The sequence below is a fragment of the Sturnira hondurensis genome, unplaced genomic scaffold (genome assembly GCF_014824575.4).
Source record: "Sturnira hondurensis isolate 20B ecotype Veracruz unplaced genomic scaffold, ASM1482457v3 Scaffold0002840, whole genome shotgun sequence".
NCBI lineage: Eukaryota > Metazoa > Chordata > Mammalia > Chiroptera > Phyllostomidae > Sturnira > Sturnira hondurensis.
This window is the reverse complement of record NW_028075471.1, coordinates 313,297-328,822: the sequence shown is the minus strand read 5'-3', so window position 1 is coordinate 328,822 and position 15,526 is coordinate 313,297. Positions and strand designations below refer to the sequence as shown.

Below are 15,526 nucleotides of genomic sequence, written 5' to 3'. Positions count from 1 at the left end.
AGCACTGGAGAAGAATGAGAGAGGGAGCCGGAGAAGCAGGAGGAACATAATTAAAAGGGTGCTCCAGTGCTACAATGAGACACAGGTTGTGCTTCCATCACGGTAATTTTATTGCAGTGGTGACAGTCAGACCTGTAACATTTTTGCTCATCTCAATGAGTAAAAACTGGATTCGAAAAGACTTTTCAATTTTAGAAACAATTAAGGAATAATATATCTTACATCATCTGCCAAAATAGCAATGTACTTCTTACTATTTAAATTCTAGGGCCCTAAAGTAAATTGCTTGAAGAAATTGGGTCCCAACAATCACAGGTGGGAATTTCTGAAGTATGACCATATTCAAGTGGAGGTCAAAGGAGCTCAACTAAAAGAGTTGTGGACTGACTGACATAAAAACTGGATTGAACAAAAATTATTTTAAAAAGGATTAAGACTCCAACTTGGGAGGAATTTAGGCAGTGGAAGGAATTAGAACAGGTAAAATTTGTGCAACAAAAATTTATTAACAGGAAGGAAGGAAGGTAGGGAGGGAGGGAGGGAGAGAGGGAGGAAGAGCTGCAGAAGTCAAAAGAACAAAGAAGTCAATCACATCAAATGTTCCTCATAGTCAGGATGAGGATTCATGATTCATGCCACAATGTTGATAAACCATGAAAACATTATGGTAAGTAGAACAAGCTAATAGCAAAAGGCCACATCTTTTTTTCAATATATTTTATTGATTATGCTATTACAGTTGTCCCATTTTTTCCTCCCCTTTATTCCCCTCTGCCCTGCAACCCCCTTCCCACCAGCATTCCCCCACCTTAGTTCACGTTCATGGGTCGTACATATAAGTTCTTTGGCTCCTCCATTTTCTATACTATTCTTAACCTCCTCTTGTCTATTTTGTACCTACCATTCATGCTTCTTATTCTCTGTCTCTTTTTCCCCATTCTCCTCCCTTTCCCTCCCCACTGATAACCCTCCATGTAATTTCTATTTTTGTTATTCTGTTCCTGCTCTAATTGTTTGCTTTGTTTTTGTTTTTATTTTTTTTTAGGTTCAGTTGTTGATAGATGTGAGTTTGTTGTCATTTTACTGTTCAAAGTTTTGATCTTCTTTTCCTTAGATAAATCCCTTTAACATCTCATATAATAAGGGCTTGGTGATGATGAACTCCTTTAACTTGACCTTATCTGGGAAGCACTTTATCTGCCCTTCAATTCTTAATGATAGCTTTGCTGGATAGAGTAATCTTGGATGTAGGCCCTTGCCTTTCATGACTTGGAATACTTCTTTCCAGCTCCTTCTTGCCTGTAAGTTTTCTTTTGAAAAATCAGCTGACAGTCTGATGGGAACTCCTTTGTAGGTAACTGTCTCCTTTTCTCTTGCTGCTTTTAAGGTTATCTTCTTACTTTTTTAAAAAGGATTTTATTAATTTATCTTTAGAAGAGAAGGGAAGGAGAAGGGGAGAGAAATATCAATGTATGGTTGCCTCTTGTGTTTCCCCTGCTGGGAACTGGCCTGCAACCCAGGTATGTGCCCTGACTGGGAATCAAACCATGGCTGTTTGGTTCCCAGGCCTGTGCTCAATCCACTGAGCTACACCAGCCAGGGCTATCTTCTTACTTTTTATCTTGCCTAATGGAATTATGATGTGCCTTGGTGTCTGCTTCCTTGGGTCCCACTCTTTGAGACTCTCTGAGCTTCCTGGACTTCCTGGAAGTCTATTTCCTATGCCAGATTGGGGAAGTTCTCCTTCATTTTGTTTTCAAATAATTTTTCAGTTTCTTGCTGTTGTTCTTCTCCTTCTGGCACCCCTATGATTTGGATGTTGGAACACTTAAATTTGTCCCAGAGGTTCCTAAGCCTCTCCTCATTTTTTTTGAATTCTTGTTTCCTCCTTCTGTTCTGGATGAATGTTTATTTCTTCCTTCTGGTCCAAACTGTTGATTTGAGTCCTGGTTTCCTTTCTTTCATCGTTGGTTCTCTGTATATTTTTCTTTATTTCACTTTGCATAACTTTCACTTTTTCCTCCATTTTTTTGAATATACTGGACCAATTCTGTGAGCAACCTGATTACCAGTGTTTTGAACTCTGCACCTGATGGTTGGCTATCTCTTCATTGCTAAGTCCTATTTTTGGAGCTTTGATTATTTCTTGCACTTGGGCCATATTTCTTGATCTCAGCGAGACAGTTACATTGTAAAGGGCGGAGCCTTAGGTATTTCCAGGGTGTAGCAACCCACATTGCTGCATTATGGTGCTGTCTGTGGGGGAGGGGTTGGAGAGGGAACAGTGTCGCTCATTCAGCTCTGGGTCAGCTTTCAGTCACTTCCCCTAATACCCACTAGCAAATTGGGCCCTTCTGGTGCTGATTCTAGGTGGGTGGATTTGTGTATATCCTAGGATCCTATGAGTGTCTCCAATGAACTCTACTGCAAAGCTGGGAGTGCCTCCTGCTACTGAAACTTTCACAGGTATTTACAGCCAGAGGTTTTGAGGCTTTACATCCCCGCACTGGAACCCTAGGTTGCTCCCCAGTTGTTCCTCCCGGTTTATCTGCACAGAAATGTGGTGTTGCCTAGTCTGCCAACTGCCAAAAGGCCACATTTTATATAACTCCATTTGTATAAAATGTCCAGAACACACAAATCCTTAGAGACAGAAAGTGGGTGAATGGTGAGGAGAAGCTGAGGGAGGGGAAAATGAGGAGTAACGCTAAGGGGTCTGAGGTTTTGGGGGTGAGGTGATGAAAATGTTCTGGGATGAGAGGGTGGTGATGACAGCACAACTTTGTGAATAAACTAAAAAAACCTCACTGAATTGTATAATTTAAAAGAGTTAATATTATGGTATATGAACTAATTACTTTAACATTTTAAATCTGCACTCAGAATTCACTGTGGGATCTTGGGAGCTGGAGGCCAGTGGCAACACTGACACGAGTGCGGGGACCACTGGAGTAAGTTCAGAGGCAGCGGGAATGGGGAAACCTGGGCATCAGTGTGGGTAACGACTACAGGGGATTGAAACACACCCAGTATGTTTATATGCATTAGTCCATAATGATACTTATTTGGGGGAAAAGTCGTAACTCAAGATCAGATTAGGAGATGCTAGGGAACCAAATTATTATTTTGAGAGTAGTAAATAAAAGGATCAAGAATTTATCCTGCCACCTGACTGGTGAGGCTCAGTGGGTTGGGCTTCGTCCTGCAAACTGAGAGGTTGCAGCTTTAATTCCCGATCACGGCACATGCCTGGGTTGCCCAGCAGACCTCCAGTTGGGGGACGTGTGAAAAAGCAACCGATCCTAAGTTTCTCTCACACGTCGATGTCTCTCTCTTTCTCCTTCTCCCTACTTTCCCTTCTCTCTGAAAACAAGCGAATAAAATCTTTTTTTTTTAAAAAGAATTTATTCTGCTTTTCCTGTATAAATTGTACTATTGGGTATTCAAATAGTAGACACAGATAAATTTCACTTTTAAAGGGCATTCCAGCTAATAAGTGAAAAAGGAACGATAAAATTCAAGTATCGCCATTTTGAAACCCCTAATGAATTAATAGATACAAGCATTGATCATCAACAGCTACTGGCATCTCAAAAAGATGAAGAAGCAGACTTTGTAAGGGTCCTCAGAGAAGACCCTACCACCACCTTTGAAGTAGTCCTGGCCCCACATCCCCCAAACCAAACCTGTGTCTAATCAACCCTCTAGATCCAGCTGCCAATTTTGAGGAAATACAGAGGGTAGAGAAACATGTTACACTACATCACAGGGATGTAACTGGCAAAATCCAAACTATGAAAAACTTAAGAACAAGCATCATTGTTTCTTCAATAAACAAATTACAAGTGAGGGGAAGATGGAGAGAGATTGAGAGACAGAGAGAGAGAGAGAGGACAAATACAACAAACACATTATTTTAATTATTTCAGTGTTAAAAGGTTATAACATAATTGAAACAAGTGGAAATTTGAAAACTGAACATTTAATGACATTTAAAAATCATTATTTTTTAAGGTATTGGTCATGGCATAAGAGTCCTTGTCTTTTAGAATACACACTGAAAATTTTATAGATAAAGTGATGGTATATGGAATTCACTTCAGAGTATGAAGAAGGAGGCGTGGATAAGGATGCAGGTGAAACAAAATTAGCCATGATCGTTCATTGTTAAAGCCGGGGGAGAAGTATCTGGGGGTTCATTCTACTCTTCTCTCTGGGCTGTTACATCAGTTTAAAACACAGCACCAAAAAAAACACGAACAAACAAAAAGGCTGAAAGAGCAAATGGGAGGAGAAGACCGAGGAGAGCAAGTGCAGACTACTCTTCAGAGGAGCCAGTGACGGGAAGCAGAGACATGGGGCAGCAAGAAGAAAGAACATGGGCCACGGGAGGGCTTTCTGAAAATGGCAGGCATTAGCAAAGCTTTGTATTCTGACGAGAGCATGATCAACGAGAAAGGGAAAACATTTGGGAGAGAGGACAAATGCTCTAGCTTGGGCATTGGCAGTTGCCTGCAGAGAAGTCCAGCACAATTCTCACAGCCAAGGGCGAGGGTCTTTTTAGAGAGAAAAACTGCCCCTGAGTTGGTTCTACTTAAGGGACCTGCATAAGTGAACGTGGGGTGTCCTCCTCCTGGGGAAGCATCTTGCTGAAAATCCCCTCCTTTCCATGACCAGGCCTGAAACCAGCCACAGTTATTCTTCATTCATAATAATCCTCCCTAGCATCTACACAGCGCCCATTTTCCCAAGGGTCTTTGATTTTCACTTAAACAATTAATTTTAGTTTTTAATGAGAAAATAAGAAAAACAAAAACAGCCCATAATCCCACTGCCCAGATAGCCTGTGAATATATTTAATGAAGTAGAAGCCTGCCTTCCCATTCTGAATTCACTAACCAGTGTTTTATTTTTCTAGTTAATAATTATTATTATTACATTAATTATTAATAATATTAATTATTATTCTATATTACCAGCATATACGTTTTAAATAAAAATTCATACACAAAAAGCACCATATTATAATTACTATTCTGTACCTTACTTTTTATACTTAATATATCTTGGCAATCTTTACCAACACATTTATTTTAATAGCCACAGTGCACTTTTTAAATAAAAAACTCTTTGCTATGTGTCATACCTTCATCTCATCGAAGCACATTGAGAACAGATCTCATTTTGCAGATAACAAAACTGACCGGAGTAGGATTAAATGACCTGCCCAAGGTCTCATAAAATGGAAACCTGAGGGATGGTAGGTGCTGGGTCCCCTTCACTCCCTGTGCCACAGCGCCTCCCGGTGGCACTCAAGTAACATTTTCCACCCACAGCACCACGGCTCCCATCCTCTAGTTCTCAGGAAAATTTCCATTTAAATTATTAAGACCAACCAACATCCTAAACCATGAAGTCTCTTTTTAAATAACTTCTCTACTTGTGAAATACTTTTTATAACCATTGAATTGGGGCTTAAAATTCTTAATAGCATGTTAAGTTGTACATCCTATAATATTTATAACATTCTAAACTTTTCATATGGAAAGAGAAGGTATAGGTACTCTGAGAAGTTTCTTATTATCAATTTTTCAAAACATAGTCCCAGGTACTGAGCATTTTCTAATGTTTGTGGCTCTTAATCTTTTGGGGGCACACGACCCCTTTTGAGAATCAGGTGACAGCCACAGATGCTCCCCTGAGGTAGAAGCAGGGACCTGGGAAATCACGACTTTCCTCCCTTTCCTCGCAGGGCCCTCACAGACCTTCCAGGGCCCATCCCCAGGGCCCATCCCCAGGCCCCAGGTTAGAAACCACTGCTGTCATGGGCTCACCGCCCGGTTTCGCTCACCCAGACACCCTGCAACATTTCAATCAGTGCCACAACACGCTCTTCATTCACTCCAGCTTTTAACATACATATGCCAAATCTTCTCAGCCAGACTGGTTATTTAGGGATAACACAATATAAGCCCAGCAGGTATTCTGAAAACCCCGATATATTTTGTTTCAAATGTTTTTAAAACAACAGAACTAAATTTAAGCTCCCATTGAAAACAAGTTTTCAACAAAAAAAAAGATAGTGAAATAAAGTTTTGACCTAGGATTATACAGTGATAACTTGATGTGTGATCTTTACTTACACTGAAAACAAAACCAAACAAAACAAAAATCCTGACTTTGGATATGAAGGGAGACGTCAACGGGACAGACGCTTCGTCACTACATCAATTAATCATTAACTCCAGAAATATGTCAAGCCTCAGGGGCACAGGAAGTTTAAACTTTGGCTTTTGGGTGGGCAAAATCACTCCTTAAAGAAAATCCTTCCTTCTTCCACCCTCACAATCCTCCACCCTAATTAGGGGATCCTTTTCTGAGCTGCCTTCGGACATCACCTTACACAGGCTCAGGACCCAATTAAAATGGAGTCTGCACATAACACGACCATTAAGCGACAGGAAAGAACTGGGTCTATTTTTTCCTCACACAGTTAAAACTACTTTTAATTTCCCTTTCTGCCATCCAACTTTCTAGTTCAAAGCCACTCTGAACAAGAGTTTAATCGGCTGCATAAAACATTAAAAGCTTATTTTCAAACATTGCAAAAGAGTGACCCTTTTATCACTATTTAATGATAAGGTGAGAAAAAGATGGGAAGAGGGTAGTAACAATAGTAACATTTTCTCACCTCTAAGAGCTCCTCTAAGCTAAGGCTCTGCACCCAACAGCAATCCTAACCTCATCTCCTAAAGGATCAACACTTTCTTCAACGTGAGTTCAGTCCCTGTCTACTGACTCACTAAGTGCGGGAGCGAGAACCAGAAATAGTCCGCTGCGGGCTGGAGAGACGGTGGCGCCCCCTGCTGCCCAGGTGGCGCCCCCCTGCCGCCCCCGGTTGCCCAGGAGAAGCAGTTCCTCGGAGCCACCAAGCCCTTCCCTTTGGGGGTTAGCAGCAAGTGTTAAAACAGATGGTTTTACCTTTTGCGGGGGTTGGGGGAATTTTTTGCTTTGGATCTGTTTCTCTGCCTGGAAACATTTTATTATTTGTTATTATCATTCTTATTTTAAATTTTTTAATTAAATTTTTTGGTGACATTGTTAATATTAATTCAATACAGACCCTGGAGCATAAGGACTTATAGGTGTGTGCCTGAGTCACTCTGAAATTTCATTTAGCTTCTAAAGGGATGTTATTTATATTGCTGGGAGGGGGGCTGTGGCCATGCAAACCCCCCCTTTTCTTCAATTTCTAGGCTTAGAACAATCTCCAAAACCACCAGCCCCCCCCAATACTGACCACTTTCCCAGTACAATGTCCTAATTAAGAGAGCACAGAGGTCTCTCTCTGTCTTCTAGCAGAGAGCAGGTTTAACCAGAGTATTTGCCCCATCTGACTGCACTACTATAAGATTACATAGAAGGCCACCCAGGGGAATACATGCAAGAAAAATTACTGTAGCTCTGTGCCAGATTAGCTCACCTGGAAACTTTGATTACCTGGCAGTATGCACTTGTCCTTGGCTAACAAATGTCTTCACTCTTTAACATATATGCCTGGCCTCAGCACTTTTCAGTCCTAAACTCTGCTGTCCTCTAATCCTCTTGACAGCACATGTCCCAGGGCTTTTGAGGGTTATGGGTGTTGATGTACCAGGAATTATGAACTGTGGCACCAGCATCCATTTCCAAAACAGGAATGAGGGTCTTTGGGGGTTTCCAAGAAGGCTGACCCAAATTCCAGATTCAAGCGTTTCAGCAGAGGTACCACGTTCCTCACATGCTGCCAGGAACCAAGCTGATCACATAAATCTATCACTGACGGCCCATGAGGAGAGAACAGAACCTTGTTATTGATTGTTAGTGTGTAAGGTCCTGTGAGTTCACTTGCCCACATTTCCTCACAGTAGGTGTTGTTCACCCTGGTTTTTTTTTTTTTCCAGCAAGAAAATAGGTCCAGAGGAGTGAAACGACTTCTCCCAAAGTACCAGCCATCAGGTGGGAGAGCCGAGACTGACGTTATTGTCTGGCTTTCTGATTCAGCACCCTCAGATGGTGAGCATCCTAAAGATACAGCTTCGGCATTATACACCAAATGGGAGGAAAGGAGAGCTTGCTTTCCAAGGATGCTTCAAGAAACTACTCATGAATGTAACTGCAAAGGAAGTCCATGATTTTCTCTGTAATCAAACATGTAGGAAAAGAAAGGAGTTGGCATCGTCTCCTACCCTCTTCGCCTATCCTAATGTTATCCCTCCCAAGGATCAATCCAGTCCTGTCTTCTCATAATGGCTTCTCTGCATGCCCTCAGAGGACACCGGCCCTGGCTAACAGTACCAGGTACTGCTTCATGTTGCTAGTTTCCCTTCTTCTCATCTCCATTCCCAACTCCTAATTACTTGATGGAAATTCTAATAAAGCAGAGAAACACTAAGAAAAAAAGTAAAGGAAGCAACCTAAACATCAGGAATGAATGCATAAATAAAATGTGGTTTATAAATACTATTCAGCCATAAAAAGAAGGAAATCTGGCCATTTGCAACAACATAGATGGACCTCGAGGGCCTTATGCTGAGTGAAATTAAGACAGAGAAAGACAAATCCCTTATGATATCACTTGTAAGTTTAAAAATGAACTAATATGTATATATATCCACACAGAGAACGGATTGGCGGTTGCCACAGGTAGGGGTGGGAGGTGGGTGACGGTGGTCAAAGAGCACAAACTTCCAGTTAGAAAGTAAACAAATCCCGGAGATGTAATGCGCAGCATGGTGACTGTAGTTAACAATACCTGAAATATAATACTTGACTATAGTTAATAATATTTGACTACAGTTAATACTATTTGAAAGTTGCTAAGAGAAGATATTTTAAAAGTTCTCACCTCTAGAAAAAATTGTAACTATGTGTGACAGATGTTAATTTGACCTATTGTGGTGATTTTTCACCATATATACAAATGTGAAATCATTACATTGCACACCTGAAACTAAAATTATGTAATACGTCAATTATATCTCATTTGAAAAAAGGAACGATCCTGGACATTCCACACAGACTGTATCACCAGCCCGATACCCAGAGTTGACTCTGTTACCGAGGAAGAATCACAGCATCAGAGCACCTTGGCCTTGTTTGTCCCACCTTTCGAGGTGGGGAAGCCAGAGGTCTTCCAAAGTCCAGTCCTGTGGGAGTGAATGCACTGAGTTGTTCAGCAGCGAAGAAGCAAGAGACAAGGAAGCCTCTGGCCAGCTCTAGGCAGAGAAAGCTCAGTCACAAAATTAAGAGTTATATCCATCATGAGTGACTTCCAAATATAGTTCCCAAAATTTCTCTGCTATCTAACAAAATTTTATCGACATCAAAGTTTTTGGTTTTCCTTCCTCTCTTTACCACCCAGTTCCATTAGCTGAACATAAAACAATCTTTCATACCTTCCGGAAACATCCACCATGAAAGCTGCTGGTGATGTAACTCAGGTAAAACATGTATCTGGGACTGCCACTGGTATTGTACATTAGCATTTGTTTATCAACTTGCTGTGTGATTCCTTGCATGCGAAAGGGCTGAGATCACAGATGAGGCACAGGACAGTGAGATAGGGCAGTCTTGTGGATGAACGCTGAGGTGGTGGGTACTGGCTGTACCTATGTAGAGGCAGGCTCCACCACTTTATTTATGGGAGCCCCCATTTTTCTCCCAAATGAAACAAGGATCAACATTCTTGCCCTGTCCTGGGCTGACTACTAAAGGAGATAATATGTATAAATATTCAGTGTAAGCGATAAATATTTCTATGGCAGCAATTCAGGACACGCTACCCCAGATTATGGTACCTTGGCACACTGAATATTTCAAGTGGAAATATGTCATGTCATTCAATATGTCATGTGCAGAAAGGACCTTCCCCCAAAGCAGACCAACAGACCCTCATATGAGGGCCCTTCCTATGCCCAGAGGAAAGGAGCAGCAGTCTCAGCTCAGAAGATAAAGGGACACAGAGAGGAGTCTGAACAAACAGGCCTTGCTAAGTTTCCCCTCGTTGACTACACTCACCTTGTACTCTTCGTCCGTCCTATCTGCCCACGACTTCCCGCCCTTCACCAAACCTGGCACAAATACACTCAAGTATAACAGTTTCTTTGAGCATTCATTTCCTTATGAGGCTCTTGTGTCACACAAAACTTATATTAAATAAATGTGTATGCTTTTCTTCTGTTAAGCTTTGTCAGTTCAATTTTCAGACCAGCCACAAAATCTAAGAAGGTTCAGGAAAACTTTTTTCTTCCCTACAGCAAAGAGCATATTAAAAACTCAAAGTGCCAGAAGTGTGGTGCTTTGTCACAACAGAGTTCCAGTGTGTCACAGCAGGAAAGATCTATGCTATTCAAAACTTTAACAATCAGTCAACTTCTTTGAGGGGGGGAGACCCCTTGCTTATTACATGAAGACACACCAAAGTATGACCTTAAGATTACCTGGCAGTTTGATGCAGCTGGTGTATTTCTAACAATTGCAAACTGTGTGGCTTGTTTCTTTGATGTGATATGCCTTTCAGCAGACCTCCTGGCTCCTTCCTATGGGTGATGTACTGAAATCCTCAGGAATTCACTGACTAAAGAATCCGAGATTTTTATTTGCACATATTCTATTATATAGACTGTGGATAGGCATTTTTTTCCTCCCAAGCCTCAGTTTTCAGTACATTACTTTAAGTGCAGGAAACCGTAGAAAGCAGAAAATGTCAGTACGGTAATGTTTCACCCGGGTAATCATATTTCCATTACCTTTACTAAACCACAAGGCAATTTAGCTCAAAAACAGATAAATGGAAAGTTTGAAACTGTGTATATTCTCGGGTGTTTCATTATTGAAGAATAAAAGGCCATCAGTGGAAAACAAAGGTAGGAAAGGGGTCTCTAAAAAATGAAAACTTTCTATATGAAAGTATCCATTAGTACTCCGGAAATACACGATATTTAGACATTTACAAACAGAAAGCCCCATTTCCCCCAACAGTCCTTATAAATTACATCTGTCACCAAGGGACCCCTCAGATTATTTTCCGGCATTAATCGTTATACAAACACACTGTGCTTTAAAATACTCCGTATAAATAGCAACAACAGCTTAGAAGTGTCTGAAAGGTTAAAAAAACAAATAACCTTTCAAAATTATATACAGCTTTTTTAAAGAAGTAACTTTACTGCCTTTTGCTGTGGGAAGATTTCACATAAATATAACTATAGAGTATTTGTCATATCATTTTACCCATAAAGACATTTATACTGTATGACATTTTAATACCCTATCTTTTCATTTTACTTTTCTTCTTGAACTTATCAGCAATATAAGTAAAATAAAATTACGAATATACAAAATGCACAAAACAAGATTATATTTGGTTCACAGTTTAACATTACCTTTCTACACCATCTGCCTCTGGATTTCCGATAGAAAGTCTTCAAGTTTGAAAATCTTCATCTTTGCCAAGGCAGTTTCTAGGGGTTTGGAAAGTTGTCACACTGGGACCATCACAAAACGCAAGGGCACCCAGCGGCTCAGGGAGGCGCAGGAGAGCAGGTGTTTTATTACATCACCGAACCAGATCACTGTTTCTAGGAGGTAACCCATACATTTTTAATCCTCCTAGTGTTCTTGAGCAATGTGAAAAAAAGAACCACTCCTGACTAGTTCAACCTCTTTTATCACAGTTCTGGCAATAATTTTATTGTGAAACTCACTCTATCATCGTTTGGGTTAATGGTTTTTGGGTTTTGCAAAGTGTAAGTTATATTCCTCTCTTTAGATAATGTGTTTAGCTTCTCCTTCAAGGACTAGAATGGGTAATATTTCTAAAATTCAAGGCAGTAGGAAACAGATAGATGTGTGAATAGGTTTTCATATTGTGACAGTTGGTCTCCGTTAAACCACAGCATTTCAGTAATTCAGAGTGATTTTTACCGTATCCTGTTTTATATCAATTTCTATGTTAAATGTACAATTGAGTGGGGGCAAATAGAATTTCCTAATGTGTGAGCCTTCAAGGTAAATGAATTCAAGTTTACCAAAATAGCATAAACTGCATCTGGACCACGTTTGTTATTCCACAAATTATATAATAAGTAGTTCATACAGAAAGACCCCCTATGAATTTTACGTCAGCTTTGACTCAAGTTGACCTCATGTTGTTGAAGACCCAAATTAAGACGATTTGTAAACAAAAAATATTAAACCCCGTAAGTATGTAACATTGGTTTTACCTCAACGTGGAAGGGTACAATGACAACAAATCATTCTTAAGGGCATTTCTGTGCAAATCCAGCACTTTCCATCCTGTGCCTCTGCCACTCTGCCCGGCCTCACAGTCACATAGCCCCAGCCAGCGACTCCTAAATACGCCCTAGCCAGTGAGCAATCAAATATCATACTCAAGAAAGTTAAAACTCATTAAATGAATCAAATGCATTATGATGTGAAAGTGACTGTTAATTTTGCCAGATTATTAATTAATAAATGAATAATGATCATATGAGACTAGAAGCACCCCAGAACTGAAACGGGAAAGATACAGAAAAGAACCCAGGAACAGAAAGGATCTGTGGGTTATCAGTACTTCTCATGTTTTCCTGTTAATCTGGAGAGTCTGCAAAGAAGCGCTCAGGTTTCGGAGAGTTGACACAGCACGGAAATGCCTCTACTCAAACTCTCGTTACCGTGTTGACTTAAGAAATACTTGTATCACTACATGCCGGAGGGTTCGAGCAGGGCAGATTCAAAGAGGTCTGAGAGTCTCTGTGGAGGAGCTCTTGGTGAGGTACATTTTAAATGAGAGCCTCCCTCTTTGGCCCGGCAGGTTGCTTCATGATGCAATTACAAAATCAATCGCCTAATGGCATAGGCAAAAATATTTTTGGTCCTTAGCCATTTTGTGACTCTGCAAATTTGTGTCTGTAACTGATTGTAAATGCAGAGCTCTGGCTGGAGTTCTAAAATCTTGACTTATTGTCAAAACACTGAGCAGTGTTCTGGTAAATCATATGCCTAATTTCAATTCTACTGCAGAAGACTGGAGTTTTATTGCTGACTCTCTAAACAATCTGGAGCAGTGTAATTGGCTGGGATAAGCTGAACTGAGTTAACAGAAAGACTGCAAAGTACCCTTCAAACCCAAACCCACAGAGTCCATCTCTCATTCCCATAACAGCCGAGAAGGATGTCCTGGTCGGCAGGGTCCCAGCACTTCCATCCTGTGACTCTGCTAGCCCTCATGGCCTCACAGTGGCATGGCCCCAGGCGCAGAAAGGGAAAAGAAAGTATGGAGGGGCAAAGGGCTCCTTTAAACCTCTGCCTGAAGAAGGCACGTAGCATTTCTGATAACATTCCACTGGCCAGAAATGGATTATAGTGCCACACCTAACAAAAACCGAGGGTTCTGATTTAATGTATGATTTTGATTTAACACATAGCCCTAGCACTCAATTCCATTTCTTCACAACACGCCCCAGTCCTTTCCCCTGGGTGTTTTAACTCCCTGAGGAAGCAAAAAAAACATGGGCAAGCCCCAACCAAGGTATGGGTCACAAGCTATGGGTCTTCTTAAACTAAAGATAGTATCACATCCTAGATTGTATTTCAGCTCCTGAGCCCTGAAGCAGAACAATCCTTGAGCCACATTGCAATAAAACCAGACTAAAGGACTACTCTAACGCTGACCTAAAGACCTCAAAGCACGGCATTGGGTGGGTAGTACAGCTAGTTAGAGCATTGTCCTGATACACCAAGATGGAGGGTTCAATCCCCAGTCAGGCACATACAAGAAGCAACCAATGAATGCATAAATAAGTAGAAAAACAAATCAATGTTTCTCATTCTCTATCCCTTCCTCTCTTTCTCTAAAATCAATAAATGATTTTAAAAAGACCTGAAATCATGATTTACTGCCCAAAACCTCTTACTCATGATGACTTACGACGTTTGCTCTATACAACCTCTTGTCTACGCCATCAGGGAGTCAGGTATTTTGGAGCATAAGCTCACCTGTTCTCCAGATTGGTGTCAATCCTAATAAACTAATTATTTTTCTCCACTGTAAACTCCTGCTCTTCCATTGCTTTGCCTTGTGCATGCAGGGGGAAGAACTTTTATTTAGTTCGGTGAAATAACCTAAAGGAGTTTAGGATTTGAAGCCTAGCTGCTTGCCTAAAGCAGTTGGAAAACATAAAAGGACTGTTGGTGAAAAGCAAGCAACTCTGCCACAGGCAAGTCAACTAATTTGTGCCTCCTTGCTCCTTCATTTACAAATGAATGACAATCACCTACACCCCCATACCAATTTTTTAAGATTTATTTATTTATTCATTCATTCATTCATTTGTTCATTCATTCTTAGAGAGAGGGAAAAAGAGAGGAAGAGAAAACATCAAGCTGTTGTCGGGGACCAGGGCCACAGCCCAGGCATGTGCCCTAATGGGGAACAGAACCAGGAACCTTTCACTTTGCAGGATGATGCCCAACCAACTGAGGCACACCTGCCAGAACCCACCTACCAATCTTGAGAGATTGTGAATATGTACAACATGAAGTTCTTTACGTTCCACGAATAAGCAGTGTGTCAGTTAAATATACTGCTATTGCTTAGGCCATTGCTATGCTATTGTTAATTTGAAACATTACATTGGGTTAAGTAACAGTAAAAACAACTAATGCTCTTCAAGAACCCTGGTTAAATGCAATCTTGTCTGGCAATAAAAGGATGAACTAAATGGTATTCTAATCCCATGTTCTTTTATTCTAGTTACATACTCCATAAGGAACAGCGATTTTCTTTCTTCCTAAGTGAAAGCATTCGAGTTCTGAACCAGAACTGACAGGCTAAACTAGTTCACATATCAGAAGTGCAACTCTAGAAAACACTAGCAGCTTTAAAATACTGTCACAAAGTAACATTTTAAATATAAAGGTCTGAGACCTTTCTGGAGACACTAAAGAAAAGAACTACCATCCCAAGCACCGTGTAAGGACCAGCTAATCCAGTTTATGATAAGTCTACAACCTTTTGGATAGCAACCCTGTAAGATAAATACCAGTAGTGAAACAGTAGCACAGGATGGCAAGTTTCACTCACGTGTAGACAGTGTAATTTAAGAGTGTGCCGAGTGGAACGGTAGCAAGGCGTATGACCCACCTGGAAACCAGAGCTAGAAAGTGCTAAGCCCAACCCAAAAAGTGAATCATTATATGACCTTGGGAAAAATAATTAGTCTGGGTTCTCTGGCTAAAAAGACCAACAGTGATAAGCAGATACTTCTAGAAAACATCTTTAAAACCCGAGAGAAGAAAGAGAAGGGAGATGGAGAGATGGAAAGAAAACATACACAGGGAAAGTTGCAAAATCGAAAAGGGGCTGAATGAGTGTCCTGGATTCTACTAAAAACAGTACATTTCCTTCAGGATGCACAGAGCCTAAGAATCAAAATATATTAATACAAGCAAATCAGGTATGATTATTTGTTTAGCACTT

At 40.7% G+C, this 15,526-nt stretch overlaps 1 non-coding gene across 1 annotated transcript; it reads left to right on the top strand.

Moving 5' to 3' along the window:
* Positions 1–143, top strand: LOC118983695 (small nucleolar RNA SNORA1). The gene has a single exon (XR_005065764.1). It is a non-coding gene; the product is annotated as a small nucleolar RNA SNORA1 (small nucleolar RNA).
* Positions 144–15,526: the final 15,383 nt, after the last annotated feature.